Below are 14,683 nucleotides of genomic sequence, written 5' to 3'. Positions count from 1 at the left end.
GCCATTTTGAAGTGCCCAGAATACTGTAAAGAGAGAAGACACAAAATGGCTGCTTTTCCTGCCTAAATTTTCCTTCCCCTTCCACACCTGTAGGCCCTGTTCATGCCTTGCTACTGGGCTGTGGGACTCCCTTTTGTTCTCTGGACCTCCTGTCCTCCTGGTCTTCCTTTATGAAAGTAATCAGCCTCTGGGCTAGTGCTGTCGTGCCATCTGGAAAAAACCTGGCACTAGGGGCCCCTGAGGCTCAGTTATGCTAGCGAGAGGAAAGGTGGGGGGGGGGGGCGCCCAGTGTTCATTAAGTCCTCCCCCAGGTGACCTTGCACAGGTCGCCCTACTTTCCCCCATTGCTGAACTTCCTCCTCCACCAATACCCCCATCCGTAGGTCTCTGGGACCCTACCTGTTCCTCTGGAGGGAAAAGGAGTTCGTCGCTGTCCTGTCCACCCTGTGTGCGCTGCCGGGTCCAGACAGAGGCTCTGGATGTCTGCGGGGCCGCCGACACGTGCTACTATCTCTGCCCTGGTTGTCTGCAGTCGCTGCCGTGTTCTTCACTCCCGTGCGCTTCGTTTACCCGCGGCTCAGCTGTGTGGGAAACGGACTGGAGCCAGCATGGCTTTGCCGCCGCACTCAGGGAGGTGTGGTGAAACTGCAGCCACGTTCCTGGGTCTCCCAGCTTCTGCTGGACTCCAGGAAGCTTCAGGTGCCAAGGGAAGGGGGGAGAGTAAGCTGCTCCATCCCTTTCCTCATCGCTTCTGCTGTGGTGTCTCTCTCTCTCTCTCTCTCTCTCTTTTTGCAAAGTTGAGCCGAAGCTCAGCTGGCACGTCCTGCTCTGGATGCAGGGCCAAGCAAAACTGAAAGCTAAGGGGAATAGCACCCCCTCCTGGAAGGAACTTGTTTGCTGGCCTTGCCTACAGAGAGGAGGAGCTGCATTCCCATAGGTCAGGACTGACCCACTACTGGGACCACTGGAGAAAGTCTGATTCACGTTTTGTCTCATTCAGTAAGGCCTCATTGGGTCAGCAGGTTTCCACGTCATTTCTGAGCAGGTGCTTGAGGAACTGTATTTGAATGGCGTACACAGAGCAAGTACAGGTTCCTCTGGGGGGAGTCACTGCTCATTCCCTGCAGGGGGCAGCTACCTCTTCTGTGTATCGGGCATTTCCTTCCTTGGAAATAGTGTGTAAAGCGGCTACATAGAGGTCGGTGCACACATTTACCAAACACTGTAAGGTTGATAAGTGGGCATCTGCGGAGGCAGTCTTGGGGAGGTGAGTGCTCCAGCATACGCTCTGAACAGGGAAGCCGATCCAGCCCTGGGGCATATAGCTTTGGTATGTCCCAGTCGTACGGACCACCCCACTGGCCAGTCCACCAGAGAATGGAAGATTTGGATCACTTACCGTGAAGCTTCCTTCTCGGTGGGCTGGCAGTGGACCGATCCAGCCCACCTGTTGGTGGTTGAGTGGCTTCCTGGGTTTTGGAGTAGTATCCTGAGGCCAGGTTCTGAAAATGGGGTGAACCCCCTTTCTGGCCATGAGCAGATACAATGACTTTTTGGGTGGTGGTTTTGTCTTGGAATGTTCTTTGTAAATTCTTACAACCATGAATATTAAAGTTACTTTCTCTCGGCACACTCTTTATGGAGTAGTGTTTAAGGGGAGTTGTGGGGAGTTATCTTCCTTTAGGGGGAGTGTTCAGCTTGGAGACAACTGGAGAGATCACTGGAGATAGGCCACCCCCCCCCCCCATAATTGTATTTTTTTATTATTATTTTATCAAGAGGAACAAAAAATAAGGCAAAATCTACTTCCCTCTGGGTCTTCGGCAATTGCATGGTGCATAATACGTGCAGGTTCCAAGTTTTGGCAGGCCTTGGGCAGACTTGTGTCCACTAGGGCCTGATGATGCCCCCGTTTCTTCCACTCACCAACAGGCCTTCTCCTCTACCACTTGCATCACATTCATGTCCTTTTCCCAACAGCACACTTGCTATGCAGCTGCTTTGGCACAGCAAAGTATGCCATCAATGCACACTGTCTGCATAGGGTTGCCAGATCTGACTTAGAAATTATCTGGGGACTTTGGGTGTGGAGCCAGGAGACAAAAATAAAGTGTAAGCATTCAAAAGAGCACCTACCTGGTATCACTTTGAAATGGGACTTTTCACCTGGATTCCAGAGAGCTTATCTTATTGCCCTCCAAGTCGGAATAAAGAGTCAGACACAAGGTATTGGGTATAACTAAGGGCCACTTTATTAAAGTATAAGTAACGAACGGCAAGGGTTAACCAAAACTGTGTCTTGGTCAGGGCCAGTGGTCTCAACAGACACCTCTGCTGCCATTCACAGTCGAGGGACCCAGCCCCCAGCCGAAGCTGTACGTCACAGCTCCCGCCAGGACAGCTCAGCAAGAAGGCAATCCCCAGAGGGTCTGTCCACTAGATGCACGTCTCAATGGAAGAAGAAGAAGAAGAAGATGATGGTCTTGGATTTATATCCCGCCCTCCACTCCAAAGAGTCTCAGAGCGGCTCACAATCTCCTTTCCCTTCCTCCCCCCACAACAGACACCCTGTGAGGTAGATGAAGATATTGGATTTATATCCCGCCCTCCACTCCGAAGAGTCTCAGAGCGGCTCACAATCTCCTTTACCTTCCTCCCCCCACAACAGACACCCTGTGAGGTAGATGAAGATATTGGATTTATATCCCGCTCTCCACTCCGAAGAGTCTCAGAGCGGCTCACAATCTCCTTTACCTTCCTCCCCCACAACAGACACCCTGTGAGGTTGGTGAAGATATTGGATTTATATCCCGCCCTCCACTCCGAAGAGTCTCAGAGCGGCTCACAATCTCCTTTACCTTCCTCCCCCACAACAGACACCCTGTGAGGTAGATGAAGATATTGGATTTATATCCTGCCCTCCACTCCGAAGAGTCTCAGAGCGGCTCACAATCTCCTTTCCCTTCCTCCCCCACAACAGACACCCTGTGAGGTGGGTTGGGCTGGAGAGGGCTCTCACAGCAGCTGCCCTTTCAAGGACAACCTCTGCCAGAGCTATGGCTGACCCAAGGCCATTCCAGCAGGTGCAAGTGGAGGAGTGAAGGCACCCTCCAGTACTGAAACTGCAGCCTGGTCAGGGCCAGGGCCCCACTCCAGAACTGATAAGTAGGTCTACAGAACTGATAATAAGTAGGTTATTTTTGTTAATTATTATGCTTCAATTATTTAGCTTCTGTTTTTTTAACTTTAACAAACAGGACTATATGTTTATCCATTCATCCTTGGACCTGATGAAGATTTGAAATGGTGCACATTGGATCGACCCACTGTTGTCCATATATTTGAAATTCATTGCTGGAATTTGTATATCCATATGTTTGGAATGTATACTTGAAATTAGTATGTTTTGTTGTGTATGACTGGCTACTACTAAATTACTCTTATTGTTGTGTTGATGTGCCTGACACAGAGAATAGAATACATCCACACCCAAAACAAAAAACCACCAGGAAACAGCAACAAGACATTGCAATGCCAATGCATAGAGTGATAGGTGGAACTAATGGCTTTACTCCATGGAAACAACAGTAACCAGGGTTGGAACGAAACGGCTGTGGACTTGTACAAAATTAATCAGAGTTATCTGCAGTATAATGCTTCAGCACACAATTGTTAAAAAGGAGAAAACTTTCCCAAAAGCTTATTATCTGAATTCACCCTGAGAGTCGGAAGAAGAGCCTGGGGAAAGTGGTGGCGGCAAAAACGGGGCTGTGGGGAGAGCTTGGGAGGCTGGGGAGAGCAGCAGCAGCAAAAACCGGGTTGCAGGCAGTGTGAGAAGAGCGGGAGAAGCAGGGAAGAGCCCGGGGAGAGCGGCAGTGGCGAAAACGGGGCTGCGGGGAGAGCTTGGGAGGCAGGAAAGAGTCTGGGGAGAGCACCGGCGGCGAAAATGGGGCAGCAGGGAGAGTGGAAGAGGCAGGGAAGAGCCCGGGGAGCAGCAGCAGTGAAAACAGGACTGCAGGGAAAACTTGGGAGGGAGGGAAGAGCTCAGGAAGAGTGGCGGTGGCGAAAACAGGGCTGCAGGAAGAGTGGGGGAGGCAAAATTCCAGAGCTGGTTCCTAGCTGTGATAATGTCATGCATTGCCCTTAGGCCACTTTCAGGGGAATGTAGCTAATTTTTTTTTTATGCAGAACTATACCTAAATATTTAAATTTCTTAACCCCCAATCCTATTTCCGTAGACCTATTTATCTCATGCCTTTCTTTTCTGTTAACATTAAAATAAATTATTTCTGATTTTGCCAAATTGACCCCTAGCCCTGAACACTTTTCAAAGTCTTCTAGGATAATCTTAATCTCTTTAACACCTTCTTTAGGGTTAGTCATAATTACAATAATATCATCTGCAAAAAAAGGTTAAGCTTCATCTCTTCATTACCTATCTTATAGCCCTCAATTCTACCTGAATTTCTAATCCGTTCTGCTAGTTGTTCCATTGCTATTATAAATAAGAGAGGATATAGAGGACAACCCTGTCTTACTCCTCCTTGTATAGGAAATGCTTGTGTATGGTTATTATTTACTCTTACTTTCGCATTTCCTCCTTTATAGATCTCCTGAAATGCCTGTAAGAACCTTTTCCCTATCCCAGTTTTCCCCAATATTTGCCATAAAAATTTGTGAGATAGAGTATCAAAAGCTTTATAAATGTCCAGTTTTAGTAACCCTATTTTTTTCCTTCTGACCATGATATAGGACATTGAGTATATTTCTAATGGGGTGTGTGATGTTTCTACCCTTAATAAACCCATATTGGTCCCCTTTAATGATTGTCGAAAATACCTTCTGAAGTCTGTTAGCCAATATTTTTGCAAAAATCTTATAGTCTTGGTTTAACAGGCTTATTGGTCTATATGAACCTACCTCTTCCGGGACCTTTTGAGGTTTTAGAATTAATATTATTTCTGATTCCCTCCACGTATCTGGGGCATTCTTTCCTCCCAACACTTCATTGAAAACTGCTTGCATTTCAGGTGCAATAATTTCAATAATTTCTTTATAGAATTCACCTGTAAAGCCATCTAGCCCTGGTGATTTGCCTTTTTAAAAACCTTTTATTACATCCTTTATTTCCTGGACTGAAATATCGCCTTCTGATGCTTCGATCCTCTCTTTCTCCAAAGAAAGACTAATTGACTCCTGGAACTCCTTTATGGGCTTTTCTTTATACAAATTTTTATAAAAATTCTCAAAGGCCTTAATAATTTCCTTAGGGCTTTGTGTTGAGTTTTTGTTAATTTTTATACTTCTAACCTCCTGTTTTGCTTTTTTAATTTTCAAATAATTCGCCAGTCTTTTCGCCGTATTAATACTATTTCTCTGAAAATCATTCCTTACCATAGTTTCCTTTTTCCATATTGTAGCTATGTCTAGTGCCTCCAGCTGTTTTTGGAGCTCTTTTATTTTGTTCTGTTTTGCAGGGCAATATTTTATCGTTTGTTCCTTTTGTAACTTCTCCAATTCCTGAAATTTGGCTTGTCTTTTTTCGTACCATTCTCTTTTCATCCTCTTTTCGCTCTTTATACAATGCCCCTTATTACTGCTTTGGCAGCATCCCATAATATATTTGTGGGAACCGTTCCTCTATTTTCCTTAAAATATAGGTTTATCTGTGTTTTCATAAAGTTTCTATCCTCTTCTTTTGCCATTATTAAATTATTATATCTCCAGGGTCTATTTGTTATTGGTAAATTTAACTCCAGTTCAATACTTAAAGGAGCATGGTCAGATATCCAGATTGGGAAGGTTATAATTTCTTTTATAGACATATTATTATTCTTTTCCAGGATTATATAATCTATGCATGACCCCATTTTATGCCTACTAGATATGTGTGTGGGTCTAGGTCTAGAACCTGTAAACTCATGTGCTTCTTTCAATCCCCATTCTCCCAACTTAATATTTTTATTAAAGTCCCCTGCATGTTAAAGTCCCCTGCAACTATTAATTTCACCCTCTGAGAATTGTTGAATCTTCTTAAAGACCTTAATTAGAAAATTCTTTTGTTTTTTGTTTGCTGCATAAATATTTACTAGGGTAACCCGTTTACCTTCCATTTTAAACTTGACTAATAGGTATCTACCTTCCTTATCTGTTAAATGTTTCAGTATCCTCTACTGTTAAGTTCTTATGGATCAAGGTTGCCACCCCCCTGGCCTTGGAAGTCCCTCTAGCTTCTGCTAAGACCTGCCAATATGGATCTTTTATTAACGGTGTTCTATCTTTTTTTTTTTAATGTGTCTCTTGTAGACACATCAAATCTATCTTTTGTTCTCTAGCTAATTTGGTTAACCTGTATCTCTTAAGATTTGATGTTAAACCATTTACATTCAGTGAAAGTATTCTTAATGACCTATCCATTTTCTTTATTTTTTTTTACTCATTGGCCTCCCTCGCTGCGGGTGCTTATTTATATATATTAGGAAATGCCTTCCCTCTCCCCCCCCCCTGTGGTTGAGACAGAATTGTGGACGAAAACATCATCCCGTCTCCCACCTTCCAGATTGTATGCATCCCTAATTCTCCCCCTACATATCATTCCAGATAGTTAGCTCATTAAACTCTTGTATGCTTCCCTTTATGAGAAATCCTCAAGAGAAGCCGTCCTTCGCCTTTTATCGAGCCTGCTTGATGCTCCTTCTCCTGGATCGTCAGGTGTCTCCATGGTTTCCTCTTCTCTATGTGCACTCAAGTCGTCTGTGGCAAGTCCCAATCTTCTCAAAAGTTCTTCTGCCTCCTTGGGGTTTCTAGCTATCATCCTCTTCCCATCCTTAAATATTATTATTGTAGATGGGTACCCCCATGAAAATTTTACTTTGTTGTCATATAGCTTTTTCCCATAAGGTCTCATTAGGTTTTTCTGCTTAATAGTCTCTTGGCAGAAGTCTTCTCTCACCCAGACCTTATTGCCTCTGAAGGACAAATCCTTCTTCTTTTTCAAAGTTTTATAAACTTCTTGCTGTAGCTTCTCTCTTGTAAATTTAATAATAACATCTCTTGGAGCCCCTCCCTCTCTTCTCCTCTGTAGTCTATGGGCTCTTTCTATTTCTTGAGGCTGAACCTTAACTCCTTTTTCTTCAATCCATTCTCTCAGCATTCCCTCTAGAAGCGTATTATTTATCTCTTCAGTAACTCCTGAAAATATGAGGTTGGCTCTCCTGTTCCTGTCTGAAATCATTGCCAGCTGGCTAGATAACTGATCTATTTTTTGTTTATTTTTACTTGCAAGTTCCTTGGCTAAATTGGCCGTCTGAGTTGTATCTCTGAGTTCTTCAGCAATACTCGAAACAGCTTCTTTTACTGTTTTGATTTCTTCCGATAGCTGCCCCAGTGAGGCTGTTACTATATTTTGAAAAGCAGACAGTTGCTCAGATAACTCCCTAATTGTCTTCACCATTCCTCACACTTTACTAGGCCTAATGAGAGCTTGTATTCACTCAGGGCGTTGCCTCCTTAGAAAAGTAAAAAATAGTTGTTTTCTTACCCTTGGAATGCTCAGATAAGACTTCTTTCAGTCACTAAAAACTCCTACAGCAATTTCCTCTTACTATTAGCCTTGAGGACAGACTTATCTCAATTTATTTGAGCTTTTAGCAAATTATGCTGAGGAGAGAACGGGCCAGCTGTCGGCTTTCTTCAGCGCATGCATACAACCTCATGTAGCTAATAATAGGGTTGCCAAGTCCAATTAAAGAAAAATCTGGGGACTTTGGGGGTGGAGCCAGGAGACATTGGGGGTGGAGCCAAGAACAAGGATGTGACAAGCGTAATTGAACTCCAAGGGAGTTCTTGCCATCACATTTAAAGAGACAGCACACCTTTTAAAATGCCTTTCTTCCATAGGAAATAATTAAGGATAGGGGCACTATGTTTTGGGGCTCATAGAATTGGACCCTCTGGTCCAATCGTTTGAAACTTGGGGGGTATTTTGGGGAGAGGCACTAGATGCTATACTAAAAATTTGGTGCCTCTTCCTCAAAAAATAGCCCCCCCAGAGCCCCCAATACCCACGGATCAATTTCCTATTATTCCCTATGGGAATTGTTCTCCAAAGGGAATAATAGAGTGCCTAGTAGACATTTCCCTCCCCCCCCCCACGCTTTCTAAAGGGGGGGAGGACTTTCAAACTAGGGAATCCCCTGCCCCCTCCCTCTCACACACACACACTTACCAGATCTTCCTCCGGACAACTCTACTTCCTGTGAAAACAAAAGCAAAAGGGAGGGGCCGTTCTCAGAAGCCCTTCCTGCTTCCTGCCCAGCCTTAAAGGGGCAGACATTTTGCAAATGGCTCAGGAGCTCTACAACATGAAGCCTAAAGGTATGTTCTCCCCCCCTCCACCCCCCAACCCCGCTTCCAGAGTTTTGAAGAGCGGGAGATGAGGCTGCGAACCCAGAAGTCTCCCACCAGAGCGGGAGGTTTGGGAAGCCTAACTAATAAACATTTCCATTTCTTCTCTGTTTTTTAGAATGAGCCACTTCCACTGGACTTCCTGGGTTTTTCTCTCCATCAAGAGAGAAGTGAGATCCATTTTACAGCTACGATTTGAGGCAAAATGGGAGGCTTGTCAAATTAAGGCAAAAACAAGGAGGCTTGTCATCTGCATGTTCTTTAATTATTTAATTGATTCCTTTTATGGCCTTGAGCAAGTCTTGTATTCTCTGTCTTTATTCCCCCCATATATAACTGTAAGCCCTTAAGCCTACTTTTATCTTATCTTCTTATGCTACAATAAGCACATTGAAACAGCTATAGAATCCAAGGGCTGCAGATCTTACTTCAGATGTGAACTTCTTTTCTAACACAGCTACTTTTATAACTAGAGACCCTGGGTCCATGCCAAGTGCGTGATCTTATCACTCACCTACAACTTAATATGAAACTGTATGATAACAGCCTCTGCCTACATGAACATTAGTACAAGAATATCCCTTGCAGAGCTGTGACTGACACCCTTAAGCCTAAACTGCTGTGTCAAGCAGGGCAAAGTTTGGAAGCAACAAACAATACTGCATGGCCTGATAAGGAAGAATGTTTTCCCCTAAGATTTGCATGCTTGTTTGAAGCAGTAGTCACTTTATCAAATGATGACCAGATGCAAAAAATGACTATTATCATCCTAACAGTGCTTTTCTTGTGATGCAAGTATGAGATATATCAGAAAATATATAAATACTGGAGGGGGGGGGCTGTTGTGAGACCCTTTGTCTATACCCTGAGCTGTATAAAACTGTAGATGACATCCTCTGAAATATAATTAGAGGATCATCTTAACAGTTTCTGTTGATCCTAATAACTAGCAGCTTCTTTCAGAAAGAGAGATATCTAACAATGTCTAATTTGTTGCACACTGCAAAAGAAGCCTAGGGAAAAAAATGTAATGTCCTTTAACACTGCCAACATACTGCATCCCACCAAAGTGAGTCAGATGCCTCTGAACTTTGCTTAAATTAGAGTCATGTGGAGGTGAAAAATAAAAAGGTGGTGATATGAGGAAATGGACTATACCAACACTTAGAAGACACAAAAGATACATCTTATGATGTGGTGAAACTGTTAAGCATTCAGAATAACAAAAGTGGAGAAACTCATCAGAAATGTATTACAGTTTAGAAAAAAAGAAAAGATTTGCTCCAGTCGTTTTGCAAATGCAAAAAAAAAACACACACACAAAGAACCTCCAATTGCAATGCTCAGATTTGAATACATTCATTTTCACTTAAATACTCTGCACAACATGTCCTCAACTGTGAATAAAAGTAAATAGGTTCCATTTTTTAAAAAAAAGTAATTTGAAAGAATCTTAAATATATATCCTAAAATATACAGAAAGTTTTTCAGATTAGCCTGAACAGGAACTTTAGCTTGAATGAACATCTCTCCTGGGTTTCAGGTCTGACAAATCTGAACTCATGATGGCAGGCTAAATATCTGTTTTGGTAATAAGGGTGAAACTAAACATAAGATTGCCAATCTTCAGGTGGTGACTGGAGACCTCTTGTTATGACAACAGATCTCCAGGTGACAGAAATCAGTTCACCTGAATAAAAAGGCCACTTTGGAAGGTGGATTCTGTGCACCTTCTACCCTGCTAAGGTCTTTCTCCTCCCCCCAAATCTCCAGCTGTTTTCCAACCTAGAGCTGCCAACTCTAATGAGACATGAATAACAGGCAAAAAGTAAAACTTCCCTAAAATAAAATCAATATTCCAAAATGTCAGAACCTTAATCAGTTCACTGGTGAATGAGCATCCGTGGTACAAAAAAGGAGAAAGAAATACTGCTTTATTGGCAGTGCTCCTGCTAATGCAGCTGGTAACAAAGCCTAATTTTTTTAAGTGCATTGGTAACAAAAACTGATCTAGTAGAAAGTGGGCAGGCACTTTCACTTTCACTTTCCATCAGATCTCAAACTATGGTATGGAAGGAACACAGATGTCTGGAATAAAGTCTAACATTATTAACATAAAGCCCATACTTACCTTGTTAGGAATTCAATCAACCAAATATAGATTAGTCACATTCTTGGCTAGAGTCAAAAGATAAAGCTCTTCGACTGAAACCTGCAGTAGTCTTCTTAATCCATTAGGGGGGGGGAGCCTGCTCACTATTTGGTGATTTGGGTAACAGGTGGGGAGTAACAGAAATAGTCTTCGCCAGTTTTCTCCATCCTTAAAGAAGTGGATTAGGGAAAAGTAATGCTAAGATCAGCCCTACACATGAATTTGTACAGTTTAGACAACGATTGCTGTCCATTGCTTTAATTTGCAATTTAGCATTTGCATTTCTCTGTTGCTCAGCTGTTACATTTCCCCCTCTAGCTGGTGTTGGGACTGCTTTAGGTTTTTTGGTAAAATCTGACTGAAGAACAGAAATGGAATTTGAGTGGTGGCTCAAAAGACTGATCTTTTAACTGAATTATGTCTTAAGTACCTTGAGTTAAAATGGTAGCTTAGAACTCATTTCATAGTCAAAGACAAAGCCTTCCTTTAGATTGTCCTGGGCTTTTTAAAAACCCTCCCTCAACCTTTTAATTAGTCATCTAATTCACGATTGGAAATGCTTGATGAATGCCATCCAAACTAAGATTAGAATCAGCTTGATACAGATCACCTGGAGAATTTAATGAGAATTAAACTGCATGTGCAAATGAGTATAATATCTATACTGACAGTGTTTCCAGTTTCTGTTTTCAGTTTCTGAAAACAGAGAAAGGAAGAAGAGTTAAATTAAAACATTTTCTGTTAACAAAATTTGACTTGCTTCTGTTTACAGTTCTAGAAAAAAGAGTCCAGTAAACACCTTAAAGATTAACAAAACGCATGGAAAGGTATGAACTTTTGGCTGCCCATCTTGATCTGTTTATGGTTAAATTTAAATCATTTCTAAAATATAGTTTAAAAGAATTATTTAAGTAATATAAATATAAGTAAGTTCCATATAAATATTTAATTTGTAATACAAATGATAATAATTTATATTTCATGTTTGCATGTTTGTAAACTAAAACATAAAATATAAAAAATGTAGGCCTGCTTACAATTTATAGCTAGCACCATTTTTGGAAAATTTTTGGCTCACCACACTCCACAAAGGAAAATTTTTGGCTCACCACACTCTACACCTTAGAGCAGGGCTTCTTTTGAGCTGGAATGCACTGGAACACCGTTCCGACTGGTCTGGCAGCATTCTGGCAGCCTAAGTCAGAGTTCTGGCCACCACACTTGCATGGAGCCACACTTGCATGGAGGCTTCCCGATGTCCTTCTGGCCACGGGGCTCAATGGGCCCAGCCTCTCTTGCACGGGGGCCTCCTGATGTCCCCCTGGTCAGAGGAGCTCAGGAGGCCCAACTGCCCTTGAACGGGGGGCTCCTGCTGTCCTGCTGGCTGGCAGGGTTCAGGGGGCCCAGCTGCATTCGCGCAGGGGCCTCCTAGCGTCCCCCTGGCCAGGAGAGATCAGGGGATCCAGCCGCGCGGGGGCCTCCCTATGTCCTGCTGGCCGATGGGGCTCAGGGGGAGCAGCCACACTTGTGTGGGAGCCTCCCTATGTCCTGCTGGCTGGCAGGGTTTAGGGGGCCCAGCTGCACTTGCGCGGGAGCCTTCTAGCATCCCCCTGGCCAGGGGAGCTCAGGGAATCCAGCCGCGCGGGGGCCTCCCTATGTCCTGCTGGCCAATGGGGTTCAGGGGGAGCAGCCACATTTGTGTGGGAGCCTCCCTATGTCCTGCTGGCCAATGGGGCTCAGGGGGCCCAGCCGTGGTTGTGTATGGGCCTCCTGACGTCCCACTGGCTGGCAGAGCTCAGACAGGCAAGCTGCGTGGTGCAGAGTCAGCAGTTTTAAAGGTGAGTTACTCCCATCCCCTTTCTTTCCATTTCTTACTTTCTTTTGCTTTCTTTTCTCTTTCTTTCTTCCTTCCTTTATCCCCTCCTTTCTTTCACTCCTTCCCTCCCTTTTCCTTTCTATTTCCATTTTCTTTCTGGAATTGTGTCCTTGCAAATCGAGCATTGATGCTCTGAGTCAGCTTTGTCTCTCCTCCCCCCCCCCCTCAGAATTCATTACTTTTTACTGATTTTTTTTCATCATGAAGTCAAAATGCAGGCAATTTAAAAGATCTTCAGACAAGTCTGTGGGCATTTTCGCACTGACCTTAATCGGCAGCGACGTCCACCGCGCAGGATCTGTGCGGATTTCGCACCAATTGCTGCGGAGCACCTACTAAGTACTCTTACTTGGGAACCCACAAAGGGAGATATTACACTGGAGAGCCATTGCTAATCTGAGTAGATGGGGTGGAGGGGTGGAGGAGAAGCTTGAAATGCCCTGCCAATTCATGTTTTCCCAGGCTGGGTGCATTTTATATCTTTAGTTTTCTGCTGTGTGATACATGTGCTTTTTCTTGATGATTTATTTTTAAAATTGCATTGCAAAATCCCACCATTCTCCTACCTTTCCTAAACAAAATATTGCAAGAGTTATTTTAAGCATGTTTGTATTTTAAGTTAAAAAATAATATCTTTAATTGTGTTTGCCTGTGTCCTTTATAAAGTCTATATCTCCTCTATCTGGCATTATATTCTAGGACACGCATGGCTCGGCCCCACAAAGTCCCATTTATGTTAGATCTGGCCCTCCTAACATGTGAGTTTGATACCCCTGATCTAGAACGATGTATCATTTGTATGCTGACAAGACCCAGATCTGTTTCTGCTTTGCATCTAAATTAGGATGAGGCTATGGATATTCCGAACCAGTATCTGATTCTGTAACTGGGTAGACAAAGGCCAATAAGGTGAAACTCAGTCCAAATAAGATGGAGGTTATGTTAGTGGGTGAAAGAGCACTTTGCCAAAGTCCAGTAGAAAGGGGTGGTGGAGAACTCGGTTATACATCGTTTTAAAAAGTTTAATTTAAAAAAGGGAATGCAAAAAAAACCCCTCACCCCCCCACCACCCCGTGCTTGCTACAAGGACGCCCACCCACACCGGCTTTGAGGTCCGTGTGTGTTTTGAAGAGACCTGCTGGAGGAAGTTTCTTCCCACTCTTTTCCAGGGAGCTGGCTGCCGCAGGGCAAGCTGCGGGGGGAGGCGGGAGGGAGCTGGCTGCGGCGGCAGCAGGGTGAGTTTCGGGGGGCAGGAGGGAGCTGGCGGGGGGAGGGAGGCAGACGAGGTGGTTGTCTTGGGCACTAGGAGGGGGGGAAGCCCAATTTGGCGCACCCCCTCCCGGCACCCTAGGCAACCGCCTAGTTTGCCTAGTGGGCGAATTAGCCCTGATTATGTGGCTCTCAAAGCCACCCTTCCCACAATTGGCGGGCTTGGAGAAGCCATTTTTCTCTTTCAATCACTTCTCCAAGCAAAGCCAGCCAGCAGCTAAGAGAATGCATTTAAAGTTAGTTGCTTTCTTTCCCCTTGTCCCTCCCTCCCTTTCTTTCCTGAGTGGTGTGCATTGTCTTCTGAAGGACTGCTGCTGGAGTATGTGGTTGCCTTTAAAGGTCTGGTGGGAGCAGCTGCAGATTCTGCATGGAGGGAGGGGGGGCAGGTGGGGGGCAGGAGCTGACTACCATCAGTTCCACATTAGGTGTGGCCTAATATGCTAATGAGTGTGTGGCCTAATATGCTAATATTGGGGGGGGGTATGGTCTATGCTAATATTAGAGTTGCTGCTGGGCTTTTTCTTCCAAAAAAGCCGTGCCTTAGAGGGAACGTTGCAAGCATATTTTTAGCACCACACCAGATTGAAGCAAGGAAGAACAAAAGATGCAAATCCTCTGTCCTTCTCAGTCTAACATGCCCTAACTAGAAGTTAACATTTGGACGGGCTCTTTATCTTCGGTGTCCTAGCTCTTGAAAGATCTTCCATTACTTTAACTATTGCTCCCAGCTCTTTAGGCCAGTCACATGGTCCAAAACTGGCCACTAGCTCTCTACCTCAGCCAAGAGGTCTGTCCAGCTCAGCATCCTACGGAAAAGGGAGCCTGACTTCCCCTCGCAAGGCAGTTTTAACAAATCTATATGTCCTCCCTCTTGACCCAAAGCAACCAAGGTCAATAATTCTTTTCCTTTTATCTCCAAAGATTTACTACCTCAGGCCTCTCTAGATTTTCATTCCTCTCAACTCTTGTTTCCTGCCTGG

This window comes from Heteronotia binoei, chromosome 21, assembly GCF_032191835.1.
Source record: "Heteronotia binoei isolate CCM8104 ecotype False Entrance Well chromosome 21, APGP_CSIRO_Hbin_v1, whole genome shotgun sequence".
NCBI lineage: Eukaryota > Metazoa > Chordata > Lepidosauria > Squamata > Gekkonidae > Heteronotia > Heteronotia binoei.
This window is presented reverse-complemented; position numbering follows the sequence as displayed.